At 49.6% G+C, this 20,134-nt stretch overlaps 2 protein-coding genes across 2 annotated transcripts in view; one reads left to right on the forward strand and one right to left on the reverse strand.

The window, feature by feature from the left end:
• BLVRA (biliverdin reductase A) overlaps nt 1-9,287 on the reverse strand; it is a 32,002-nt gene extending 22,715 nt beyond the window's left edge. Inside the window, exon 1 of the mRNA XM_064169683.1 lies at nt 9,180-9,287. The gene's annotated coding sequence lies outside the window, so the exon portion shown is untranslated. The remainder of the gene's footprint in view (nt 1-9,179) is intronic.
• Nucleotides 9,288-15,157: 5,870 nt separating this feature from the next.
• Nucleotides 15,158-20,134, forward strand: part of LOC135189355 (cytochrome c oxidase assembly factor 1 homolog) — a 72,628-nt gene continuing 67,651 nt past the window's right edge. Inside the window, exon 1 of the mRNA XM_064169611.1 lies at nt 15,158-15,256. The gene's annotated coding sequence lies outside the window, so the exon portion shown is untranslated. The remainder of the gene's footprint in view (nt 15,257-20,134) is intronic.

Here is a 20,134-nt window from a genome sequence, read left to right on the forward strand (position 1 = left end):
GGAAGGGACCACAAGGATCACTGTGTTCCAATCCCCCTGCCATGCCCAGGGACACCCTACCCTACATCAGGCTGGCCACAGCCTCAGCCAGCCTGGCCTGAAACACCTCCAGCCATGGGACCTCAACCACCTCCCTGGGCAACCCATTCCAGCCTCTCACCATTCTCATGCTCAACAATCTCCTCCTCACATCCAGCCTGAATCTCCCCACCTCCAGCTTTGCTCCATTCCCCCCAGTCCTGTCATTCCCTGAGACCCTAAAAAAGTCCTTCCCCAGCTTTTTTGTAGGCCACTTCAGATAGTGACAGGCCACAATAAGGTCACCTCAGAGCCTCCTCTTCTCCACACTCAACAGCCCCAACTCTTTCAGTCTGTCCTCATAGCAGAACTGCTGCAGCCCTCTGAGCATCCTCCTGGCCCTTCTCTGGACACACTCCAGCATCTCCACATCCCTCTTGTAATGGGGGCTCCAGAACTGGATACAGTACTCCAGGTGGGGTCTCACCAGAGCACAGTATAGGGGGAGAATCACCTCCCTTGCCCTGCTGGCCACACTTCTCCTGATGCAGCCCAGGCTCTGCTTGGCCCTCCAGGCTGCAAGTGCACACTGCTGGCTCCTGTTGAGCTTCTTGTCCAGCAGCCCTCCTAGCTTATGGGACCTTCTTTAAAGACATGAACAGATTCAGTATCTGGTTTCAAAAAGACAAGTAGGATTTGATGATCAAGTTGCAGCATTAGCAGCTAACCAAACCCTAACTTTAAAAAATATCTCTAAAACTCACTTTAAAAACAGTACTCTTAAGTGAGGTCTCACCAGCATGGAGAATGAGAGGAAATGGTCTCAACTTGCTCTAGAGGAGGTTTAGGTTGGGTATTAGAAGAAACCTCTTCACTGGAAGAGTTCTCAAAGACTGGAACAGGTAGCCCAGGGACCCCCATCCCTGGAGGTGCTTCAAAGAGGCAGATATGAGGTGCTGAGGCTCAGCACCACCCTTGGCAGAGTTAGGGAACGGTTGGACTCAATGATCTAAAAGATCTTCTCCAACTGAAACAATTCTATACTTCTGCAATTCTAAAGGCAGTGCAGAGGCTTTAGACATAAGGCAGAACCTAAGAACTACCTCCTCAAGAAAATGTTCAAGAGTACATAGACATTACAGACTGGGAGTGACTCCCTTCTGTCATGACAGAGAGAAATTCAGTTGTGCCTTCTCCCAGCCTCTTCAAAGTCTCATGCCCACAGGTAAGAATGAGCAACTCGCATCAGAAGTCAAAGGATGTTGCAGTTAATGTCACCTGCAATGGCACAACACTGATGTAAGAAGCTCTGCTGAAGCACTGGTCTCAAGTGTGCTACTGCAGGTGGCTGCCACACTTTGAGTGGTATAGACCTCGCAGTGAGTACTTGGTCTGAGCAGAAGTGCTGCTGAGGTTGTCTCACTTTCACCTACTCAACACTTGAACCATTTCATTCCTACAGCAATGCTTCAGCACTTTTCACTCTCTTCAGCATCCTCTCTTACACTAAATCTGTAACTTTACCAAATCTGAGTTCTGACACCTTGTCACTTCCTTCCTGCTGCTTAAAGGTAGACATTACAATCTCACTGGCCTGGCAGCCACCTCCCACTAGTCAGAAGATTGAAGGGGAACTCGTGGCCAGATGCCAGCAGCTGGAGAGACCAGGACTTGGGGGCAGCTAGGGCTGGGTGATAGGTTGGACTGGATGATCTTGGAGGTCTCTTCCAACCTGGTTGATTGTATGATTCTACTGTGTCTGAGCCTGGCTGCTAGAGGTACCCACACTGGACATATGTACACATACATCTGTTCTCACTAGCAAGAACTTCATCCTGCTCAGATAGAGAGAAGGCTGAAGGAGGTTGCTGGTGCTGGCTGTGTTCCTAGGAGTGCTCTGTCCATGATCTGTGTGGCTTGTCACACAGAAGCTCCATGGAGAAGGATGTGGGAGCTCTGGTGGACAGTAAGTTATCCATGGGACAGCAAGGTGCCTTTGTGGTCGAAAAGGCCAATCAATGGTTTCCTGGGGTGCATTAAGAAGAGTGGGGTCACCAGGTCAAGGAAGGTTCTCATCCTACTCTACCCTGCTGAGACCACATCTGGAGTATTGTGTCCAGATCTGGGCTCTACAGCTCAAGAGGGACAACAGAGGCTGTGAGGATGATGAAGGGGCTGGAACATCTGTCTGGTGAGGAATGGCTGAGAGATCTGTGTCTGTTCAGTCTGGAACAGAGAAGACTGAGAGAAGATGTTTATAACTATCTGAAGGGTGGGTGTCAAGAAGAAGGTGCCAGTCTCTTTTAAGTGGTGTCCTGTGATAGGCCAAGGGACAAACAGATACAAATTGGAACACAGGAGGTTCCACTTTAACCTGAGGAAACACTTCTTTACTTCAAGTGCACTCAAGTCCTGAAGCAGACTGTACAGAGACATTGTGGGATCTCCACCTCTGGAGACCTTCAAGACCCACCTGAATGTATTCCTGTCTTAAGTGATCCTGCTTTGGCAGGGAGGTTGGACTCAATGATCTTCAGAGGTCCCTTCCAATTCCTTCCACTCCAGGTTTCTGTCTGCATATACGTGGTGTGGATGTGTGCTCTGTATGCACCTGCTGACTGGCAATACATTTGCAGGCTCAATACTGGTTAGACCAGAGGCCCTGGAGCTGCACATTGTTGCCCCTTTCAGACTGCTGGATTCAGTGTGGTACCTTCTCCTAACATAAGCCACACTGAGCTGAGGAGTTTTCCAGTACTCAAGGTGTGGCCTGACCAGTGCTGAGTACAGTAACTCTCCCCTGAGACAACCTGTTTTGCTTCAACTTGAGGAGAAAAACAGTGACCTGTGTGGCAAGGTTAAATGGTGGACCTCGAGCTTTGCATGGGACAACTGGTTTCTATATGTGACAGTTGAGTGTCAAATTAGATTCAGATGAAATTTGGTTATTCCACTACTGATGCTGAAACTATCCAGGAAAGAACTAAGCTCATTTTGAGGCACCTGAAAATGAAATTAAGAGTGCCATGAAGTGCTCCACTCTTTTATTTTGTATAAACATCCTCTCAGTTACCTGTGAGAAGAGACCAGCAGCAGCCTCTCCCCAACAGCCTTTCAGGTAGCCATAGACATAGATAAGGTCTTCCCTCAGCCTCTTCTTTGTCCAACTAAATGTTTCTTCAGTTATCACCTCTGTCCCTGGATTTGCCAGCAATTACTGCAGCCCTTTCCTCAAGCACTTTTTTTCCTCAAAGAGCCTAATGAACTGAGCTGGGCTAGGTAGATGTGGGAAAGCTGCATTTACCAGGCCACATTCTTACTTGCTTCCAGATGTTTACTAGGTGACCTAAGACAAGCAAATCACATCCTCTTGCCATCAGTCCTCTCAGTTTCAGAGAGCAGGTGAAATCTCCCTTCTGCAAAGCACTCTTGGACCTACTGATGACAAGTTAGGTATTATTACAATCTCCCTCTTTGCTGTAGGAAGTCCCACACAGATCAGACTGGATGAGGCACTTAGTGCCATGCTCTAGTTGATTGGCTAGGGCTGGGTGATAAGTTGGACTGGATGAGCTTGGAGGTGACTTCCAACCTGGTTGATTCTATGACATCTAGAAAAGGTAGTTAGAACCAAAGTTTGTATTGAAAAAGACGTATAAAACAATGCTTAACAAAAATCTGGAGTTTCTTCCCTTTCTCCTGTGTTAAACTCAGCTGAAACCCAAACCTTACAGAGGAATTATATGCATACTTAGGTTTAAATAATCCCAGAGAGTCACAGAATGGTAGGAGTTGGAAGGGACCACTGGAAATCATCTAGTCCAACCCTTCTGCTAATGAAAGGTCAGGCAGAGCAGGTTGTCCAGAAGGATTCTGACATCTCAAGAGACTACTTCATAACCTCTCTGGGCAGCCTGTTTCAGTGCTTTGCCACCCTCAAAGTAAAGAAGGTTCTCCTTAAGTTCAAGTGAAACCTCCTGTATTGTAGTTTGTGTCCCTTGTCCTGTCACTGGGCATCAAGCCAAATTCTCTTGTCACCCATCCTTTAGATATTGATGAGCATTGATAATATCCCCTCTCAGGCTGCTCTTCTCCAGGCTAAACAGTCCCAGGTGTCTCAACCTTTCATCCTCACAGAGATGCTCTGGGTCCCTCAGCATCTCTGTAGCCTGTGTTAGACTGTCTCCAGCAGCTGCCAGTCTCTCTTGAACTGAGGAGCCCCAAACTGGACAAACTACTCCAGGTGTGGCTTCACCAGGGCATATTAGTGGGGAAGCAGAACCTCCCTTGACCTGCTGGACATAGTCTCCTTAATAATCCCCAAGTGGCTCATGGCTAACTTGTTGTTTACTAACTTGGTATCCATCCCACTGACAGCAAGGAGACTACTCCTACAAATAACAGGAGGGAATAGGAGCTTTTGCTGTTGACTGTAGGCACAAGAACAAAACACCTATCTAGCCACAAGTATGTTCTTTTAATATCTTCATGGACTCGACCCAATAGATGATACCTATCTTCCGGTCCACTAAAGGTCACTGCATCCCAGATCTGTAACAGTGGGGCCTATTTTGAGAATTGCCCAAACAAAAAAAGCCCTCCTGACACTCTCCAGTCACCATAAAGATATTGCTTAGCATGGCTGATGAAAGACAGCAACTCAGAACACCAGAGGCTTGCCCCATGCCCTCTACAGAGCAAACAATGTACACAAAATCATAGCTGGTCAGGAAAGAGTCTTTTGTTTTCTTTGTATCATAGAATGGTTTGGGTTGGAAGGGACCTGAAAGATTAGCTAGTTCCAACCTCACTGCCATGGGCAGGGACACCTTTCACTAGACCAGGTTGCTCAAGGCCTCATCCAAGCTGGCCCTGAATACCTCCATGGAGGGGGCAACCACAACCTCCCTGGGCATCCTGTGCCAGTGTCTCACCACCCTCAGCAGAAAGAATTTCTTCCTAATATCCAGTATAAACCTCCCCTCTTCCAGATTGAAGCCATTCTTCCTTGTCCTGTCACTACAAGCCCTTGTAAAATGTCCCTCTCCCTTAGTCAAATTTCTCTTCCCCTACCCCCCCCCAAAATGTTGTCACCCTTCTATAATAAAGAATGACAAGAAGAGTCTTTTTGAGAGAGACCTTGGGAAGGCAAGGGGTGAGTGTCAGGCTCTGGCCAGCCTGATCTAGGCTAGGGTGTCCCTGCCCATGGCAGGGGCTTAGAACTAGATGATCATTGTGGTCCCTTCCAATCCTGACTGATTCTATGATTCTAAGATGGAACCAGACTCTTCTCAGTGTTCCCCTGTGACAGAACAAGAGGTAACTGGCATAAACTTGAACAAAAGGAGTTCCATCTCAACATGAAAAGGAACTTCTTTACTTTGAAGGTGGCAGAGCACCGGAACAGGCTGTCCCAAGAAGCTGTGAAGTCTCCATCTCTGGACGCTTTCAAGGCCTGCCTGGATGTATTCCTATGTGATCTGCTTTAAGTGATGCTGCTCTGGCAGTGGAGTTGGGCAAGATCTTCAGAAGTCCCTTCCAACTCCTACCATTCTATCATTCTGTGACCATAACACTCAAGAATCACAGAGGGCAGACACCAGGCTGGTCTCTTAGAGAGAGGTGGTAGAGTCACCAACCCTGGATGTGTTTACAAGTCATTTGGACGTGGTGCCTGGGGATATGGTTTAGGATGCACCTTGCAGAGTAGGAATATTGGTTGGACTTGGTGATCCCAAAGGTTATTTTCCAACCAGAATGTTTCTGTGAATCTGTCTGCCATGCCTCCTCCAAGTCAGCTTGAATCCATTGCCTTTCTAGGATTGAGTTGGAGAAAGAATGCAAGAGTGTGGCCAAACAATGTCTTAAGAGCCAGAGGCACAGGTCTCACACCTGCTATCTATGCTTACCCACCGGTTGGATGGCTTTTCTTCCTGATCACATGGATTTTAGTTCTGCAGAAGGAAAGTTGATCCCAGGTAGGCATGTAAGCAAAAATGAGATCATGTAGGACTGTATTTTTAACATCCTTTTGTTATAATGACTGGTTTGAGGTGGAAGGGCCCTTGAAAGATCGTTTAGTCCAATCCCCCTGCCATGGGTGTGAGGTTTCCTTTTTTCCAGTCAGTGGAGACTCTGTCAGACTGCTGTGACTTTTCAAATATGATGGAGAGTGACTTGGCAATTGCATCACTTCTCCTTGCTTGTGACAATTCTCTTGATGAGAAAGGCCATTCCTGTCAGCACAGCAATATGAGATCCCAGAGGCAAAAGATGAAGAGTTGAAGCCTCATTTAGTTATCATTTAACAAAAAGAAACTTAATCTCCATGGTTATCAGCACTTTCATGCTTCCTTAGGAGTTGACTTAGCAGCATCTAAGCTAGGAGGACTTCCCCTCCTGTGTTTTAAATATAAGAACAGTTTCTGGTATGACAGGCCATTTGATGCTGGAAAGGTAGCAGCCAGCTGGCAGGGATGGTGGCATGCTGCAGCAGACCAGCAGATTTCCTGAAGGGTGCTCTCTCAACTTGAGTAGATGAACACTAGGTAACTGCTAACCTTGCTTTTTGGGGGAGGGAGAGAAGTGAGATTTTCTCTCCCCTAAAACACAGATGCAGCTGCCATCCAATCGCCCCAAGCCCTTACTTGCATGGTTCTTTTCCATGTGAAAGGCCACAAGAAGGTCACCTCAGAGCCTCCTCTTCTCCAGACTCAACAGCCCCAACTCTTTCAGTCTGTCCTCATAGCAGAGGTGCTGCAGCCCTCTGAGCATTGTCATGGCTCTTCTCTGGACATGCTCCAGCATCTCCACATCTCTCTTTTAATAGGGGCTCCAGAACTGGGTGCAGTACTCCAGGCAGGGTCTCACCAGAGCAAAGTAGAGGGGAAGAATCACCTCCCTCGACCTGCTGGCCACACTTCTGAAGTGAGAAAGTGAGATGACTTCAGAGCCACCATTAAAAAGCAAGAATATCAATGTGCATGCCACTGCAGCTTATTTCACTCTGAACACTAAAATGAGAACCCTGTTTAGTTTAAAATTTGGTCAGTTAAAGTATCCATTTATCTTATTTATTAAGGACAGGAAGGAATGGTTTGAAGCTTGAGGAGGGGAGATTTAGACTGGATATTAGGAAGAGATTCTTTGTAGTGGTGGTGGTGAGACACTGGAACAGGCTGCCCAGGGAGGCTGTGGGTGCACATTTCCTGGAGGTGTTCAAGGCCTTGAGCAAGCTGATCTGATGGAAGGTGTCCCTGCCCATGGCAGGGGGGTTGGAATTAGATAATCTTTAAGGTCCCTTCCAACCCAAGCCATTCTATGAATCTTCACTTCATTTGACAAGAACAGTTCAAAGTGGCCCTTTTCTCATCCTGTTCTCAGTTTCTGAAGCTCATCGTGAGCTTAGTTTCTAAAATGCATGCATATGGCAGACATTCTTCATTTAAAAAAGAAACACAGGAAAAAAAAGCTTAGCCTTTTGACATATAAAACAAAGCCTCTCAGAGATGAATTTCATTGCCTTTTGAGGTTGTTGGGTGTTGTTTTTTGTTTGGTTGGGTTTTTTTTTTGGGGGGGGGGGTGAAGTAGGTGCTGAAACATCCCATTGGCATCAGTTGAAAAACAATGAGAATATTGAAGTCAGAAACTACAAAGAAACTGAAAACTACAATGAAGAAACTGAAAACTACAATGAAGAAACTGAAAACTACAAAGATTGATTCTTGGTTCCAGTTACACAAAGTAGGCATTGCCATTCCTTTAAGGATAACACAAACCACACGTCACCAAACTCCAGCTGCTCACAAACAGTAACTCAATTCACTGACTTTAAACTCTGAGGTTGACCACGTGCATGCAAATTCAGGAGGACAAATCCACAGTCATTACTCCTCCAGCATAAGGGAAGTTCCCTGATCCAATAGTAAGAACCATATGAATCATTAATTATTTACTATCAATTACTGGATATCTAACTGCCTGTGACAACAGCTTTAAGACTTTAACTAAGAATTTCTTACATGTGCTGAAAACAACTTTAAACAAATCCCTGTTGCTCTTTCTTTCATGAAAGATAAACTTCAAGTTGGGTTTATATTATTGAAACAGCTTTGTCTTTTATTTCCCCCTTTATCCACACAGTTGACAGGAAGATGCTCAAACACTGTGTTACTGATTTTTTGGCACGGTGTCAATCTATGTTCACACCTGTAATCAGAGAATCAACAGCTGAATGATTATCCTCACTTCAGGAAAATTAATCTGGCAAAGCAATGCAAGGAGCTTGATAAAAATAATTTCATGTGAAATCAATAAACTGTTGCCCTAATTAACAGTAGCTTGTTTGGTCTAACAGAGACGTTCTGCACGATGCCAGGAGAGTTACATAAAGGCTCAGCCTGTCTTTCCTTTGTGTGTAGACTAAGCCTTGATGCATGTGGGGGTTTTTTAAGGTAGGTAGAGATTGGTGGTAGCTGTGACTAGAGCAGAAAGTAATTAGTAATGAAGTGTCGAGGTGTTTTACATATGGATTTTGCACTGTATGCAAGGACATAAGAATCACCTTTCTCCCACCAAAGGCTGCCTGGAACATGCCCCCAACCGCGTTCCTTTACAAAAGGAAGAATACTCTCATCTCCACTTTACACCTGGGTAAACTGAGGTACGGCAACATTCACAGCCTGTTTCAGAAAGAGTTGTCAAACACCTGCCATCAACAGGGATTTGAACGGGATTTGGAGGCAGCTCAGCACTTCTTAAAACAAGCTCAGGAGACGCTTTGTAGGAAAGGTTCTAAACGACTTTCACACTCTTGGCACGCAGTGCTCTGGTCACCCAGTGATGCTACCTAGCTACTCCCGCATCATTTGCAAGCTAATTCTCTGCTGTACCACGGCCATACCTCCCAACACCGGGGGTTTCTCTCCTTCTCGTTGTGCCCCCCCCCTCCTGGAGTGCTGGCCTGACCCCTCTCTAGAGGCGGTGGGCGTCTGCGGAGCAGCCAGGACGATATACTTGCAGGATTGCCCCACTCCTTCACCACCGAGGGGGAAACGCCGGTGCAAAGCAGACGTGGGAAGGGTGAAGGGGGGAGCAGAACACGAAAGCAGCACTTCCAAATCCTAATTACAGTTAGCAGGGATTAAGTAATAGTCACTAACCTCTTTAGCTCACAGAGGAGAAACGTGATCCTGCTTAACCCTCCTCGCTCGCTGCAGCTCCTCCTTACACAACCCTCCGCAGCTCCGGCATATCAATGTGCTATCATCGCAGCAACACCCCCTTGGCCAGGAATCCAATAAGGACACCACAGGGGCGGGCTGTCGCCAGGAGCAGCTGCAGAAGGGCTGGTACAGGCAGTCGGACTAGGAGCTGGTGCCTAGGGAGCACCAGGAGAGCTGCGCAGGGCTAGCAAGGCGCGGACGGCGCCCGGGGAACTTGTGCGAGGCTCCAGTTAAACCCACCCTGTGGTCAGCTCAGCCAGCACTGCACAGATTCACAGGTGGTGTCGGGTTGGAAGGGACCCTCAAAGATCACAGAATCATAGAATCAGCCAGGTTGGAAGAGACCTCCAAGATCATCCAGTCCAACCTAGCACCCAGCCCTAGCCAGTCAACTAGACCATGGCACCGAGATCACCTTGTCCACCACACCCTGCAGCGAGCAGGTACACCTACAACTAGATCAGGCTGCTCTGGGACACATCAAGTCTGATCTTGAATGCCTCCAGCGAAGGGGCCTCAACCACATCCCTTGGCAGCTTGTTCCTGTATTTCACCACTCTCACTGCGAAGAACTTCCCCCTAATGTCCAATCTACCCTGCTCCAGTTTCAAACTATTGCCCCTTGCCCTTACCATTGCATGCCCCTTCATTAAACAGTCCTTTCTGTAAGTCCCGTTCAGACAACAAAATGTAGCTATAAGGTCTCCCCAGAGCCTTCTCTTCTCCAGGTCGAACAGCCCCAATTCTTTCAGCCTGTCTTCAGAGGAGAGGTGCTCCAGTTCTCCCATCATCTTTGTGGTCCTCCTCTGGACCCCCTCCAGCAGGTCCACTCATCCAACAGCTTGCAGACCCTGGTACATCAGCAGTGCTTGCATCTGCCCAGCTGCATCCACAGGGTTTATGCTGCACGCTGAGCCCATGCTCAGTGAATTGAGCATTTCAGTAACACCAAAAAAATGCTTCTGTGCTTTGCCCAGGCAGGCATCATACAGGAAGCAGCTGCTGAAACAGCCCAGGCCAGGTGTTATGCAGGCCCTTAATTAACCCTATTTGTTTCTCTTCCCACAATAGGGGATTGCTTCCTAGCCCACAACATACTGTGCTTAAACCCAGCTTGCTCTTGGAAAGGCACTTTTTACCCAGGTCTTCCTTCCAACCTCTTGCCCATTTCTTATCTCCATGTAACAGGGTTTCAGCTGAGTCATTCAGGCTTGGAACATAGAGCCTGGGAGGGTGCAGCTATTTTCCCCCAGGCCAGCAGTTCCTGCTATAAACACTGTATGAAATTAGGATGGTCTGAATTCCAACGATCATTCTATACTATGCTGATGTGGGCCATTCACAGGCTATGACAGAACCTAAAACTGTGCCACACTGGGACTCAAGGTACACAGGATCAAATTCTGTGTTCATTCACCTCATATAAAGTAGAAATAACTCTGGAGAAAGAGACAACTAATTTCTCAACCTGCTCAACTTGTTACTAGCAAATCTTGGGGCATGCTATATGTAAATAGTAACACAATAATTATTCTGTCTTCTTCCTAATAAAATCTAAATATTCAATACAGCTCTAGGGATTCTTTAAGGGATTGAAAGAATTTTTTCTACCCTTCTCCACTCATTTCTTCTGACCAGTTAACCCCATCTGCAAGACTTCAGCAACTCAACCTTCTTCCAGCTACATTTGCTTCCCCAGAGTCACATTTTCTGAGCCAGTTAAAGAGTTTTAACTTCTGCAAAACTTCCACTGTCTAACATAACTTCATCTACACTTGGGATTTATACTGGATGTTTCATATATGTCACAGGATGCCTCTTTCCTTCCTCTCTCAAACACGTTGTATTACCACAGGCACAGACCTACTCATCAGCAATTCTAATTAGAGTCCTTACACAACTGCAGCAAAGAGGAGCTCTAGAGAGTAACTGAAGAATTACATACATAAAGCAGGAAGTTTAAAGCCCATCAAAGCATGAAGGGAAGTCTGGAACATATGTGTGGGATTGCATAACGAGCATCGGTAGACGGGTAGATATGGCATTTAAATATATACATCATGGGTTCAACATATGGGACTGCTAATGACACATGACTGAATGCTTAGCATAATGTAATGAATCAATTAGCACATGATAGGAGCCCATAACAAATAGTAGAACATATGAAAGAATGTGTATGGGAGTGATTAAAGGCAGCTCTAACTCAGAGCACTTGGATTCAGTAACCATGCTCCCATTTGAGCAGCCACATGTTCTACAGGATGTGGCACCTGGCCCATCTCATCATTAACCTTGTAGACAAAAAAAGGAACAATAAAACCCCACAAAACCCCCACCTTCCGGATGGATCAGCAACAAAAAACAGGTGGGACTGGCAACATGTAGCTGAACAGGAGGGCACAAGTGCCTCTTCCCACCAGACAGTGGGGTTAGATCAAAGCAGTCAGATAACTACTTGCTGTTTGATTGCTGTGTGCAGCCTCCAGTTTGACCTGCTACAGGTTTGTTTGTTTATTCAGGTGACTAAATGACAAAACCAACACTTAACTGAAATCCAGTCCTGGCCAAGGCTAGAGGGGATAGGAAGAGCAGTTCCTCCAGAAGTGGAATGAGATGCGTGCTCTGAAGGAGTAGATTGTGGCCATGAGATGAGCAGCTGGCATAGCAGAAGAGCATAGGTGGTAATAGGGGCAGGGGGAATTGCCAGCGTTAGAAGAAGCAGCAGCAAATACTTCCCAGCATGGACACAGATGTACTGGTGTCAGTGTCTTACACAGACTGTTTCTCCTTCCATGTGGACATAGCAGAGAAGAGTATCTCTAAATAATGACTACCTTTCAATACTAATAAAACTGCACCAAAATTGGATGGATATTGCATGGCTGTCATCACGGCAACATTACAAGGAGGACTGCAGGAATAGTTAGGCCAGCACAGGGATAGCTGGAACTGCAGACAAGCTTTTGGCACAAAATCCTTATTCAGGTCTGAAATGTATGAAGCAGATTTTTCAGAGAGTAATTAGAGATGCAGGAGTCAGACCACCCTTAAAGGTAACATCCCACAAAGAAGGGATGTTAGTAGAAAGGCAAGAGGAGAGAAAGACTAAAAACCCTGGAGCTTTGTGTACAAAACAGCCCCTCAGGAGTGTAGGAAGAGTTCCCACTTGGCTGGGCTACAGGCTCCCTTTTTCCTTCTGCATTTCTCATTGTCTATTTTTTGGTCATATTCTGCATGCCATTTTGTTCTACTGTCTTTCCATGCCATGTTTCTCCTCACTCTCACCTTCCACAGTCCCACAAGCATTACAAGTTCTAGCAAGCAGAAGTATTAAACTTAAGCTATAACCTAGCAACCTCTCACTTCTCAATTATTTTTGCAACAGTTAAGCAATGCAAAATAACATAATCATGATTCTGAGGGTAAGAGTTGACTTACAACCACTAGAAGCCCTCCACAGGAAGAAATAGTTTTATTTGGGAGAATTCAATAGCAGATAATAACCCACAACAGTAAGCCAAAACAAAAAAACAAACTGTAAGTGAGAAGCTGGAAACTACTTGGATGAGAGAACTGGCTTGGGAACTGGCTTGGCAACAGCCCTAGAGAGGAATGCCTGATTCAACTCCTCAGCCAGGAAGTGGATACAACAAATATCAAAGCAGGTAGGATGCACTAAGAAACAGCAGCTGGACACGCTCTGAAATTATTGGTACACTCATTGTTTTAGTTTCAGATGAATCAAAAGAGTGAGCCAAGGCTCAGGATCCTGCAATCTAGCAACACTCGGGCATACTTTAACAATGCCAGAGCCTAAGCACTGAGCTCAGCAATGGCTCTGGGCAGCCTGCTTAAATAAACTCCAACCGGGACACTGGCTTACGTGATACAATGTCAGGGGATAAACGTGCAATGAAAAAGATAAGCTAAAGACAGCAGTAATTAAGTATGCAGATCATTGTATGGAATTGGATCATCAGATCAGATCCAGAGAGATTTCTGTATCCATTGTTGGAAATTCTGCTGGCTTTTTCAGTTTTATTTCATAGAATGCCAGGTTAAAAAGGACCCCAAGGACCATCTGTGCTAGTTTAGCCTGAGATATTTTAGTGAGAGGAACTAGATGATAGGCTGTGAAAAGGAAACAGTGGTGATGTCTACTGCACTCATAGGCTTGCTGAGATGGATAAAAACAGAACACATATATACAACACTCTCTGGCTTTGGGCTGCACTTTTCTCTCCCTAACCTGTTGTCTGTATGACTAATCCCTCTGCTTCCTAAGACCCCTGGCCAAACTCACCTTGAACATAAGGCAAAGGCTGGGATAAGGTAGAGGAGTAGAAGGGTGGTTTAGAGCCCCTCCTGGAGACTCTGGTTTCTGGGAGAGGTGCTGTGTTTCTGTATCACCTTTTTAACTTGTATATTTCTGTATGTAGCTGTATATATTGTAAAGATCTGCTTGTGTATTGTGCTAAGCTGTAAACAGAGCTTCATTCTTTAATTGCCAGCCTCTGAGTCTAGTCTGGGTGACTTTCTTGGGCAGGGGGAACAGGTAACATTCAAACCATCACACCATCTGATCCAACCTTTCTAGGTAATAGTATAGTTGAAATGAGATGGCCCAGCACTGTCAAACTGACTCTTCCAACCGTCCAGTGTAGGCCAATCCACTACTTCCCATGGGTTACTCCAACGTCTAACCTCTCATTTTAACGCACAGGAGTGTTTTTATCGTGTCCCTTGGTTTGAGACTTGGTGGGGTGAGGGAGGAATCAACCACCGCAAGACAGCATGAGTCCCAGAAGAAAGCAGCAAGCTCAGGTGCGTTTCGGTGGTAAGCAGGGCGCTGAAGGGAGGCGGATGCCTGAGCTTCGGCCCGACAGCGACTGGCGAACCGCAGCTGCCTTCTCACAGCTTTCCCCCAACTCACCCCACAGCCAGAACCACGGCTGCGGGACACCTTCTATGCCCGGCGAGGCACAGGCCGAGGGACGCGCCAACCCCGCGCTGAAGGAGCGGGACCCCTGCCAACAGCCGCGCTCTCAAGACGCGCGGAGCCAGCCCCGGCGCCGCAGCCGCCCGCTCCCCGCCCTGCCCTGCTCCGCGGCCGCTCGCAGCGCCGCAGCTGCCCGCGCTCCACCCTGCCCTGCTCCGCAGCCGCCCGCTCCCCGCCCTGCCCTGCTCCGCTCCGCGGCCGCTTGCAGCGCCGCAGCCGCCCGCTCCCCGCCCTGCCCTGCTCCGCTCCGCGGCCGCTCGCGGCGCCGCAGCCGCCCGCTCCCCGCTCTGCCTTGCTCCGCGGCCGCTCGCGGCGCCGCAGCCGCCCGCTCCCCGCCCTGCCCTGCTCCGCGGCCGCTCGCAGCGCCGCAGCTGCCCGCTCCCCGCCCTGCCCTGCTCCGCGGCCGCTCGCAGCGCCGCAGCTGCCCGCGCTCCACCCTGCCCTGCTCCGCAGCCGCCCGCTCCCCGCCCTGCCCTGCTCCGCTCCGCGGCCGCTTGCAGCGCCGCAGCCGCCCGCTCCCCGCCCTGCCCTGCTCCGCTCCGCGGCCGCTCGCGGCGCCGCAGCCGCCCGCTCCCCGCTCTGCCTTGCTCCGCGGCCGCTCGCGGCGCCGCAGCCGCCCGCTCCCCGCCCTGCCCTGCTCCGCGGCCGCTCGCGGCGCCGCAGCCGCCCGCTCCCCGCTCTGCCTTGCTCCGCGGCCGCTCGCGGCGCCGCAGCCGCCCGCTCCCCGCCCTGCCCTGTTCCGCGGCCGCTCGCGGCGCCGCAGCTGCCCGCTCCCCGCTCTGCCCTGCCCTGCTCCGCGGCCGCTCGCGGCGCCGCAGCCGCCCGCTCCCCGCCCTGCCCTGCCCTGCTCCGCGGCCGCTCGCAGCGCCGCAGCCGCCCGCTCCCCGCCCTGCTCCGCTCCGCGGCCGCTCGCAGCACCGCCCGCCAGCTCCCCCTGCCGCACTCCGCCGGCACCGCCGCCATGGCGGCCCGCATGGCCCACGCCTGAGCCTTTCCGCCGACCGCCGCTGCTGTGAGTGCGTTGGGGCACCGAGCCCGGGGCGCCGTCACGGCCGTTCGAGAGGGGCCCCGCCGAGCTAACCCTCACATCCCCGCTCCGCCAGAGGGCTCGGCCCTGCACAAAATGGCGGGCGCGGCGCGGCGGGGGCCCGTGGGACAGCCGGGGCCACCCTCTGGGACAGCCGGGGCCCGCCGGGGGGTGGAAAGGGCGTGGAGGGGCTTGCAATCGGGAGGGCTCCGGAGGTTCTGTGAGGGTATGTCTGCTGCGGGGAGCAGCAGACAGTTAGAGGCACTAACCGGGTGGCATCGCGGCGAGGGAAGCTGTGCAGCGAGGTGGCCACAGGCCTGCTAAGCGAGGAGCCTTTGGCCCGTAGGAGGAACAAGTGCAGCGACTGTAGGCACAGTCACCTCACAGGGCCCACGCTGGGACTGAGGGAGTGTTAACTACACTTCAGATACACCTCACTTGCTTTTGGAAGTGGGCTGCAAGGCAAATGTACCTGGCAAACTAACGCAGAAAACCTTGCAGCTGCTGTGAAGAGCCTGAAGCAGTGATTTCACCCCCTCAGGTGTCCTTTCCAGAAGTGGTGCTGCCCAGGGGAGCACTGCCAGCACACGGCGACGTCTGAGGTGGAGCAGTCATGGGGAGCCATTGCCTCTGCCCCATGGCCAACAGGCAGAGGGCTGTGACAGACAGCAGAATCATAGAAACATGGTTCGGGTTGGAAAGGGCCTTTAAAGGTTATCGAGTCCAACCCCCTGCAGCTAGCAGGGAAATCACAGTGTCACAGTATCACACAGTATCCCAGTATCATCAGGGTTGGAAGAGACCTCACAGATCATCAAGTCCAACCCTTTACCACAGAGCTCAAGGCCAGACCATGGCACCAAGTGCCACATCCAATCCTGCCTTGAACAGCTCCAGGGACGGCGACTCCACCACCTCCCCGGGCAGCCCATTCCAGTGTCCAATGACTCTCTCAGTGAAGAACTTTCTCCTCACCTCCAGCCTAAATCTCCCCTGGTGTAGCCTGAGGCTGTGTCCTCTTGTTCTGGTGCTGGCCACCTGAGAGAAGAGAGCAACCTCCTCCTGGCCACAACCACCCCTCAGGTAGTTGTAGACAGCAATAAGGTCTCCCCTGAGCCTCCTCTTCTCCAGGCTAACCAATCCCAGCTCCCTCAGCCTCTCCTCGTAGGGCTGTGCTCAAGGCCTCTCCCCAGCCTCGTCACCCTTCTCTGGACACGCTCAAGCATCTCAATGTCCCTCCTAAACTGGAGGGCCCAGAACTGAACACAGTACTCAAGGTGTGGTCTAACCAGTGCAGAGTACAGGATGCAGAATGACCTCCCTGCTCCTGCTGGCCACACCATTCCTGATGCAGGCCAGGATGCCACTGGCTCTCTTGGCCACCTGGGCACACTGCTGGCTCATGTTCAGGCAGGTATCAATCAGCACCTCCAGATCCCTCTCTGTCTGGCTGCTCTCCAGCCACTCCGACCCCAGCCTGTATCTCTGCATGGGGTTGTTGTGGCCAAAGTGCAGCACCCTGCACTTGGAGCTATTGAATGCCATCCCCTTGGACTCTGCCCATCTGTCCAGGTGGTCAGGGTCCTGCTGCAGAGCCCTTCTGCCTTCCAACCCAGTCACATCTGCCCCCAGCTTAGTGTCATCTGCAAACTTGCTGATGACTGACTCCATGCCCTCATCCAGATCATCTATGAAGATGTTAAAGAGGATGGGGCCCAGCACTGATCCCTGAGGGACACCATTAGTGTCTTCAACTAGAGCTCAGAGCCCTGTCCAACCTGACTTGGAATGTTTCTAGGCATGGGGCTTCTACCAGCTCTCGGTAACCTTGGGCAGTGTTTCACCACCCTCAGTGTGAAAAATTCTTTCCTTATATCAAGTGTAAATGTCCCAGTTCAAACCATCACCCTCTGGCACTGTCACAACAGGTCCTGCTAAAACCATCCCTTGGGCTGAAGTACACTTTAAAACAGGTACCTGCCCACAGTACTGTGCCCTGGAAAAGCAGGTGGCAGATGTACAGCTAGCAGAAAGTTGCAGGTGTAATGCAAGCCTGTGCAACACCTCATCTCACTTGCTTCTTGTGATAGGACAAGGAGCAATAGAATCATAGAATCAACCAGGTTGGAAGATGTAAGCTGCAGCACAGGAGATTTCACCTCAACACAAGGGGGAACTTCTTTACTGTCAGGGCCACAGAGCACTGGAACAGGCTGCCTGGAGAGGTTGTGGAGTCTCCTTCTCTGGAGACTTTCAAGGCCTGTCTGGATGTGTTCCTCTGTGACCTGAGCTAGATTGCCTGGTCTTGCTCTGGCAGAAGGATGATCACTTTAGGTCCCTTCCAACCCCTAGCATCCTGTGATCCACATAAGACAAAAACTACCTTTACATTTGCTTTATTGTTCAGATGCAAATTGAGAAGCAATCAAGTCGTCTTGAGTGTGTTTAATATTCTGAGTAACACTGCAAAGAAAAGGAACTGCTGTTTTTTTCTTTGCAGTTTGAAACTTTCCAGTTTAACTCCCGTCACTAAACCAGGCAAGGTTCTCTCTATCCCTTCTTACTGGTGAGGCAAGTTCCTCCTGTCTCCCAGCCTGGTTGGTTTTGGCTTAGATCAGCGCCTTTTCAGCCGATTCACAAGAACACTGAAAGTGCAAAAGGGAGCATGTAATGTGAGGTGTTAAAAGAGCAGGCTGCACTGCTTCTTCTGAAGTCAGTTCTTGGTAAACTGAAGTTGAAACAGCGAAAGGAGGCTCCTTCACAGGCTGGAGCAATAGCAGACAGTGACAGCAAGATGGCCCTGTTCCCCTGCCCAGCTGTACATCCTGCTCCACCTCCTGTGTCAGGTTGAGGGATCAGCTGGGTTGCTGAAAGTTGGGTTGCCAGTGTATTACAGCTGGAAAGGGTAGGCTCTGCAGCTGCACGATCCAGCAGAAGGGAGGGGAGAGGGGCACGAGCACCCCTTCCAGCAGCAACTCACAGCTGTAATTAAATGCAGTAATCATAGCATGCACCAGGTTGGGAGAGGCTTTCAAGCTCACCCAGTCCAACCTAGCACCCAGCCCTGTCCAATCAACCAGACCATGGCACTAAGTGCCTCATCCAGGCTTTACTTGAACGCCTCCAGGGACAGCGACCCCACCACCTCCCTGGGCAGCCCATTCCAATGCCAATCACTCTCTCTGTGAGGAACTTCTTCCTAACATCCAGCCTAGACCTCCCCCAGCATAACTTGAGACTGTGTCCCCTTGTTCTGTTGCTGGTTGTCTGGCAGAAGAGCCCAACCCCACCTGGCTACAGCCTCCCTTCAGGTAGTTGTAGAGAGCAATGAGGTCACCCCAGAATCTCCTCCAGGCTGCACACCCCCAGCTCCCTTGACCTTTCCTCACAGGGCTGTGCTCCAGGCCCCTCATCAGCTTCATCACCCTTCTCTGGACACTTTTTGTTTGACTCAGCGTTAAACTGATGTTTCCTATCATGCAGTAGCCTGTGTTAAGGGTTCTCAGACTTGTCTGGGGGTGTGGCAGAGTAAGATGCATGCATGCTGACAGATAATGAAGTTCTGCCTTTCTGACAGCTTAGTGCCTAGAGATTCTTTTGCCCTAGTTAAGACTTGACAAGAGCTGTTGCCCTCACTATCTCAACATAATAATTTAAGGTGCTGAAATATCTAAATTCCATTAAACACAAAGTGAAAAAGAAAGAAAGAAAAAAATTAGCTTGAAAGCTGCTACATTGCCTGCTGTTGCTTTTGTTCCCCTGAGGAAGAAAGGATTCTCATCTAGAGGGGAGTAAAGAGGTTAGTCAAACAATGTGTCACTTTTTTTTATTCAGATGAGCTTGAATTTCAACTACTGTAAATTGGATAAAACACGGAGAATGGAGATAAGGAGCTTTGGTAATTAGAAGGAAAGCAACTAAATCAAACCCTTCATTACTATCTTACAGCTGTTTCTGAGGAATACTTTGCTGTTGCAGTTCTGAAACTAATGAAGTGTGCATGGATTATTGCTGCATGTATTTTACTTCAAAGCTGTTTATTCCCCAGAAATCAGAGTCTTTGCATGTCTGCTGATACAGTACTTTCCAGGCCACTTTTTTGAATACAGACTTCTGGGTTTTCTCTCAGTGCCAGAGGAGCAAAAGGAAGAATATAACATCCTTACCTTTGCAGCTGTGACCATAACTTGAAACTGAGCAGGAGAAAGAGCTGATGCTGGGGCTTGTTTTCAGTACTCTTAAGTCAGCTTAAGTGTTGGTGCTCACACAGAGATAGGTTCACTAACAACATAGCTGTTAGGGTGCTTGATCTTTCTCTTATACTTGCCTATGGGTATAGCCAGCCCAAGTGAATGCACTTTACCTGTTAAACAACAGCTGCGTGCCAGCACTGTCACTGTACAGCAGCTTCTCTTGCTTGCCACCTGCTGCCTTACCTATTCAGCAGCACGGTCTTTAGCGCAGCTCCTCTTGCAGTTGTTCTGAGGATTAGAAGGGAACTCCAGGTACGGACCTAAAGGCCTCATCAGTGCTTGCCTTCTTTTGTGCAGACACCTCACCGTTTGTCCAACTCCCAGCTCTGCAGGTGCCACAGAAACAGATGTCAACAACCGATGTAGTGTGCCCAGGTGGGTAGGAATGACAATGGCCTGGATCAGGAACAGTGTGGCCAGTAGGACAAGGGAGATTATTCTTAACCTGTACTCAACACTGGTCAGGCCACACCTTGAGTGCTGTGTCCAGTTCTGGGCTCCTCAATTCAAGAGAGATGTTGCAGTACTGGAAGGTGTCCACAGGAGGGCGACAAAGCTGGTGAGGGGCCTGGAGCACAACCCTGTGAGGAAGGGTCAAGGGAGCTGGGGG

The sequence above is a fragment of the Pogoniulus pusillus genome, chromosome 32 (genome assembly GCF_015220805.1).
Source record: "Pogoniulus pusillus isolate bPogPus1 chromosome 32, bPogPus1.pri, whole genome shotgun sequence".
NCBI lineage: Eukaryota > Metazoa > Chordata > Aves > Piciformes > Lybiidae > Pogoniulus > Pogoniulus pusillus.